The sequence below is a fragment of the Arachis ipaensis genome, chromosome B9 (genome assembly GCF_059453495.1).
Source record: "Arachis ipaensis isolate K30076 ecotype BB chromosome B9, ASM5945349v1, whole genome shotgun sequence".
NCBI lineage: Eukaryota > Viridiplantae > Streptophyta > Magnoliopsida > Fabales > Fabaceae > Arachis > Arachis ipaensis.
The window spans coordinates 160,034,151-160,042,047 of NC_142444.1; positions in this window are offsets into that span (position 1 = coordinate 160,034,151).

Sequence of the window (7,897 nt, forward strand, 5' to 3'; positions counted from 1 at the left end):
GAGAGGCGTTAGATGATTTGAATGATTTGACTAAATTTTCATCTAACGGCTCTCAGATATCAACTTCACATGAAGTCGACTTCACCTGAGTTTTCACCTTCTATATATTCTCTATTGGGTATAATCCCGTAGTAAATCTGATCGTGTAATCATTTTTAATGCGTGAAATAAATCTTTATGTATATATATTGAATATAGAGTATTATATTTGAATTAAATTTTAAACAATTAATTTGTCATAATATTTCTACTTGTACAAACGTACAGAGTCTGATAAATATTTGTGTAACTTTAGAGTACATCTAATGCATGCTCTAAATTATAAAACTTATTTTTGTACGAATTTTAAGAATGGATTAAATTGATTAGAAATATGATTTTATGTGTTAAAAATATGTGTATAATAAACCTATTATATGATTATACGTAGCAAAAAATAATTTCTAAAAATACCAGAACAATTTCCGTCATTTAATTCTCTTGGCCTATTTTAATCCTCCAATATGTCACTTTCCTTACAGTTTCTTCTTTTGTATCCATTTTCTTTCCTTCTCATCACAAACAAAACCCGATATCTATTCCAGGCACTAACAAAGTGGCAAGTGGGTCAAAAGTTGATTCAATTGGAAATTTGGAATGAAACTAAAAGAGGAAACCTATTATTTTTCAAAGTGACGAAAAAACATAATCATAGTTAATGGAAGAGTTAGCTTTAGTTTGTCTGCTTTTTTAGGAACCATATACCTAATTTTGTGTGTTAGATTATAGATAAACAAATTATTCTCTAAGGTGATGGCTCCAGTAATTAATTAGTTCTTGCCTAACGCTAGGTCCAGATCATAAAGGAAAAGCATAGTACAAAGTTTAGGTGAGAGTTTAATTAAAGTAAAAGTCTTGAGCAAACTCAAAATGTCACGTTCAAATATCAAAACAAGAGCGTGCTAATAAAACAAATAACCTAATTGTGATGTAATCATAGGAGTGTCCACGGATCGGATCGGATCGGATATGTCGAAAAATTCTATCCGATCCGCACAATTTTCATCGGATCGGATCGGATATGATATCCGCACTTTTTAGTGCCGAATCCAATCTGCACATTTGCGGATCGGATCGGATCGAATATATCCGCATAATTAAACCTTCTCTTTTTAATCATATTTCTATGTAAAAGAATTTGATAAAAATATTTCTTTCATACTTTTAAACTTATTTATTCCTAAAATATTTTTAATCAAACTCTCTCTAAATAACAAAAATAAAATAATACAATATATGAATAATAATTACTAACTAAAACATACAAACAAGTAAATATAATATCAAACATATATATATATATTTATTTATTTTTTAATTATTATAGTGTGGATCTGCGGATCCACGGATCAAATACGCGGATGTAGAGCAGATATCTGCGATCCGATCGGATCGTATCCGCAATTTTCAGATCGAATGCTGATATTTACCGCAGATCTGCAAATACGATCCGATCCATGACACCCCTATATAATCGTACAAGTACCCAGAAGTAACAAAACTGTGAGTTGACCCGGTTTTTTTTTTTAATTCCTAGGTCTTTTTTTTTTGGACAGGATTCTTCCTAGTTCAATGCGACCAATCTTTGCTACTATTTATTGATGGGCCTCCAGATCCAAAACCCCCCCGGCCTTTCAAAAAAAACAAAACATACAGGGCCATATGTCTTTTCTTATCTGCGTTTTTCGACATATACTCATGTAGAATTATGATGCTATTAGTTATTGGATATGGATAATGTAGACCGTGTAGTTTTATATCATTACCATCCAATCATTTGCTGCAATTACTTTTATGAAGTTTAAAATAGAGATGATAATAAGAGTTAAAAAAAAATTGTTAATTATTTGATAAGTAAATAGCAATGTATTAAAATTAAATTTAGGTTATTCTGCCTTTTTTGTGCAAGCAGAGACCATAAAATTGGTTGGTATGTACTTGCATATTAGCCATGCTACGTGTACACTAAAATTAGTTACCAAAATCAACCACTAGTATAAAATATTTGTTAAAATATAACTATATATTGAATTAAACTGCATATATATTTATATACAAATATATTAGTTGTTAATTTTAGTGTATAAATAATATTTTTTGTTAAAAAAAATAGTGGACGGAACTGAAACCCTCTCCGGTGATATATATGAAGCAATTTATGAGGCTTTTGTGTGATAAAACAGGACATTGCAAATAAAATAGCAATGAATGTGGAGCTGTGATGCCCTTAACAACGTAGTTTGACATTTGCCATCTGCCTTGTTTAATTCCCACCCATAACCCCAGTTAGTGGTTGTGATGTGATATACAAACACTTTCAACTAAGACATAGGCAACCCAATGTGGTTCTTGGTTCTTGGCATTGATGATAGTATATGTATACCCCCTTCATATGAGAAGCTAATTAACTATGAAAATAAGTGGGCCGGGGCTAATTATGATAATTTGCAAGTGAATTGTGGACCATACCATGCATTATGCATCGTATATAATAAAGTGTATTGTAGAAGCATATGCACATTAACAAGTTTTGAGTGTTGAGCGCTGAGATATAAAACGAGGTAAGGTTGGTTCTCATTAAATGCGCAGTAGCTAGCTAATGAATCAGCTGTCCTCCGTGTGACTTGTGAATTCAATATCCATGCAAAGTGTTTTCTGTGAATCTAGTTAGCTATAGCTAGCTAGCTACTACATCCACATTCTGCCATCAATTATATCACATTGCGGTAGATGCACCCTGTCTTCTAAATATCCATACTCAAAACCGCTGTTAATATTTCGTACTTTGTACATATTTAGTTGCTCAAGGACACTCATCATTTATTAGTTATTAGTTTCTTAATACATTATATTGACATTGATATCGATTTATTTCTTATAAATACATATATAATAAAAAAAGTTTGGTAACAACAAATTTTTAGTTATAATTAGGTAAAATTTTTCATAATTTACTTTATTGAGTAAACTATTATTTTTACTCATTCTTATAAATACATATCTGTCACATCTGTTGCTACCATTGATTGAGTCCGTCACTGATCTGAAAGGAAGAGAGCGCGCAAGAGATCGGAGAAGGAGGAGAGGGCAACGGCGCCAGTGGGTGTCACTGCCACCATCATCGTCGACGCTGTTCAGTGAGGGAGGAAGAACCGTTTTTTCTCTTTACTTTTTCTATTGTTGTTGTTGTTGTTGCTGCTTTATGTGAAGAAGATGATGATGGAGGTATAGTGGTGGTGGTGGTGATGGTAGTGATAAAGGAGATGAGATGGTGGTGTGATTTAAGATTAGAAATGAAAAGGGGGGTGGTGGCTGGGTGAAGAGGGTTAGGATTAGAAAGGTGATTGGGTGAAAGAGGTGGTGTGGTGGTGAAGATAAGGGTAATTTAGGGATTTTAGGTAATTTTTTAGTGTTTGGATAATTTTGTTATGCGAAATCCATATTTCATGGGTACAAATGGTAATTTTCTTTTTCTATGGGTAGATATGTCAGCGTTTTCAACTTTCGTGGGTAGAAATGGTAGTTTACTCTATTCTTATCAACCCGAGTAATTAATGATATTAATTATGATATCATATCCCTAACTATTATTATTTAATAATTTTTTTATAATTTAAATTTTATATATTTAAGAATACAATAAAAACTACTAATAATAAAAAACGGTAATAATAATATGCATTAAATGACTTTAATTGTAATTGATTTTTGTTTTCTTTAATTCATTTTTTATCATTCAATGGAGGTAGCAAACATGAAAGTATTGTGTAATAGGTTTATCATTGTTATAAGAATCTTGAAGGCCGTTTTCTCTCTCGGAAGCCAAAAATCACAACTCTAATTCAATTACAAGCACAATTGGAATAGACCAAGAAAATTTACAAGAAATCGTCTTTATCATTGTAAATAGTATGGTATTTGACTTCGATCTTAACACGGTACTTATGTTGAAAGGAGTTGAAGAATAATTTGAACAACAGACGAACTCACCTGATAAAATTGTTGTCAGTCAACCAATTTTAAAAAATATGGAAAATCACACTAACTTTGATGTGGTATGGTAATAAATTGTTTTTTTTTTTTGTTCTTATGTGCATTTATAATTATAACGTACTTACTAAGTTCATACGCATAACATTTATAAGTTCATATATATAACATCCATAATTATATACAACTAACATCTAAAAATTAAATTCATATTTATTAGATATTACATCTATACATATATCATTTTTTAGTTATTGCATCATTAATTATCAAGTTAACAAAGATGTTTTTAAATTTATCATAATTGAATTTAAAAAAATGTCAAATTTTTAAATTAATTTATTCAACTGATAAATTTACTCATAACAACTATAAATTCATACACATAACATCCATAATTTCATATTACTAACATCTATAATTTTGTCCTCATAATATTCATAATTTCATACATATGATGTTTATAATTAATAAATTTTTATAATTAATATTACAAATTTCAAACTATGCGTCTTATTATATTCTTCAAATTATTTCGTATGTGCACTAATAGGTCATAATTTTAATTATTTTAATATTTTTATTTAATATTCATATGTTTGCTTATTTATGAATTTTAATATCACGAGTTAATAATTATTTTTAAAAATTTATTTTTTAATTTTTGTTTATATTTTATATTTTATTTTTTAATAGTCTATATGTAAAATATGAGTTGTATAGTAAAAGTTGTTAAAGTTTTTAATTTAATTTCCATAATTTTTGCAAAAAAATTATATTTTAATGGGTAATAATGTGATTGAGGGATGTTATGAATTTGATTTAGGAGAAATTGAACTTGATTTTGGAAGAAACATTAATAACTCCAAACATCTATATTATAACTATTTTTTGGCTACCTACTTTTTTTTTGAACATGGCCATGGGCCAGAAGCTAAACCCGGCCTAGAAACAGAACCCGAACTCGCTCAAACCCAGAAACCAACCCAAACCCGCTCAGCTCACCAACCCCCAAGCCCGACCTTACCAACCACGCCCTCCTCTTCTCCCTTCCGATGAATGCTTCGTTGCTTCGCCGACGTCACCGAACCTCCATGTGAAGATTCAGATGCTGCTTCGGGCCATCCGGATTTGTGTCTCCAGCTTCAGTTCGTCCGCCGCTCCCCGTGTGTGTGCCATCTTCAATCGGCGCGTATTCTCTCCCTCGCCGAAGCTCCCCTTGCTGCCCTTGACAACGTCCTAAATCTGCTCCATTCACTGCCGCGTTGTGACCTTTGCTACCCTTCTGCCGAGAGAGCATCTGCCCACTATGAGATGTGGCTTCGTCCCCTTCAATTGGGCTATTTTTGATGCTGAAATTGTCTTTTCTGGTGGGTTTTGTCTGCCGAAATGAAACCGGGTGCTGAAGCCGCCGATCCCCCTGAGTTGCATGGCTGTTCCAGGTTTCCGTTTCCACCCGTCCAGGTAATCCTTCGTCTCTTTGATTTCCTTGAAGATTGGTAGAAATTGGAACCTGATTGTCTTGAATTCGATTGCGTTGGTTGTTCTGAAGACTTGCGAATCCTGCTTCTGTTCTGATAATATTTCTGATCTGCACAGGTGGAGTAACTGTCCACTGCCTCTGTAGCTGATTTACTGCTGCCATCGCTGCCAGTTGGTGAGCCAGGGTGTTGCCTTCTCGTGGAGTCCAAGTAGCTCCCACATCCGGCGCCTCTTCCAGCAGTTGTAGAATGTCCCTGATGATTGCATCTGCTTCAGCTAAGGGCGTTCTTGCCTTGATCGCTTGAACCAGAGGTAAACAATCTGATTCTATTATGCAGTTCCTTATCTGTAAATTTTTTGTGAGAATAAGAGCTTCTCTGTATGCTTGTGCTTCAGCTGCTAAAGCTGATGTTGATTTGAATTTTGATGAAGCTCCGGTTATGATTTTCCCTTGCCAGTCCCTGAACACTGCTGCTGTTGTTGCGATTCCTGTCTCCCTTTGAAAAGCCGCGTCTATATTAACTTTCATCTTGTTGCGGGGTGGAGGCCTCCAGGTAATTCTCCGATTCTCTACATTCCTATCTGCCATAGCTCTATTGACTTTGTTGAGGTCTTTCGTTGTATTATGATATTCTGCTGCAATCTGTTCTGAATGGATAATTGTATTATGTGGATTGAGTTTTGTTTGCTGAAATATGTGCTGGTTCCTGGCTTTTCAAATGCACCAACAGATACATCCTAGTTTGCACAAAACTTTGTCTTGTTCACTTCCTGCCAGTTTTTTAATTTTGTCAATTGTGTTTATCAACCAATCTTCAAAAGATTTTACATCATAAGCCGTAGGCACGATTTGAATACTAGATCCAAACCATACCGCTCTTGTCCACGGGCATAATAGCAACACATGTTCTATTGTTTCATCTTGTTCATGACATATGCTGCACTTGGGAGTGAGAGCACTTTTGCGCTGATATAAATTCGCGTTCACTGGCAGAATTCCATGCACTGCTTTCCATAGAAACATTTTAACCTTCTCCGGTACCGGTAATCTCCAAATCCTCTCCCATATCTCCTTTGAATTCTGACTTGTTGAAGCCTTGCCTAGCATTGTGAATTCCTTTGTATCCTTCTCCTCCTTTGCTGCCTGATATCCTGATTTGACTGAATACTGTCCGTCATTCCTATACGACCAAAGAAAATGATCCTTCTTGTTAATCAAACTAATGGGCGTTCTTGTTATCAGCTCAATCTCATTTGCATGAAAAATTTCCCGAATTTTGTCTAAATCCCAGCCCTCGCCCTCTCTTACTAGCTCGCTCACTCTTCTATATTGACTTTCTCCGACTCTCCTCAACTTGTCTATTCCTACCACCCAATTATCATCCCAGATGTGTATCCCTTCTCCACTTCCTACACTCCACCTTCCTTTCCTTCTGAGAAAATCTCTACCCTCCAACATACTCCTCCAAATCCATGATGCGTTGCCTCCTCTTCCCGCTTCCCATAGGCTACAATTTGGATAGTATATGGCCTTTAGGATCCGAGCCCATATTGCATCCTCCTCCTTTACCAGTCTCCAAGCTTGCTTGGCTAAGAGTGCTGTGTTTTGGCTTTCAAAGTCTTTAAATCTTAGGCCTCCGTTTAATTTGCTTCTGGTCATCTTTTTCCAGCTCTTCCAGTGAATGCTTCTTTCCTTACCGTTATTAGTCCACCAGAATTTCGCAATTATTGCTTCAATCTTCCTGCAAAAAGACTTGGGGAATTTGATAACGTTCATAGCATAGACCGGAATCGCCTGAATAACAGCCTTTATCAAAACTTCCTTTCCCGCTTGATTTAAAAGTTTCTCCTTCCATCCTTGCATTTTGTCTAGTATCTTCTCTTGAATCCACTCTAGCGCCTTGGTCTTGGATCTCCCCCATGTAGCTGGTAATCCTAGGTATTTTCCTGGCTCTTCCCACGACGCCATTCCAGTGATCTCTTCAATATTTACTCTCCTCTGAATCGAAACCTGGCTTCCAAAGATCAGTCCGGATTTCTCTGTATTTATTCTTTGTCCTGATGCCTCTGTATACTTGTTTATGATCTGAATTAATTGATAAATTTCCTCTTCTTGCGCACCTGCAAAAATGATACAGTCATCAGCGAATAGCAAATGGGTTATAACTGGTGCAGTTGGAGCTAATTTTATTCCTGAAATCAGGTTGTCTGTCAAAGCCCTTTCCATGAGAATAGTAAAACTTTCCGCTGCTAAGATAAAGAGATATGGCGATAGAGGATCTCCCTGTCTGAGTCCCCTTTGAGGGTGGATCTTGGCCGACAATTTTTCATTAATTTTAAATCTATAAGTGGCACTCTTAACACAACTCATCATCAGCTTCACCCA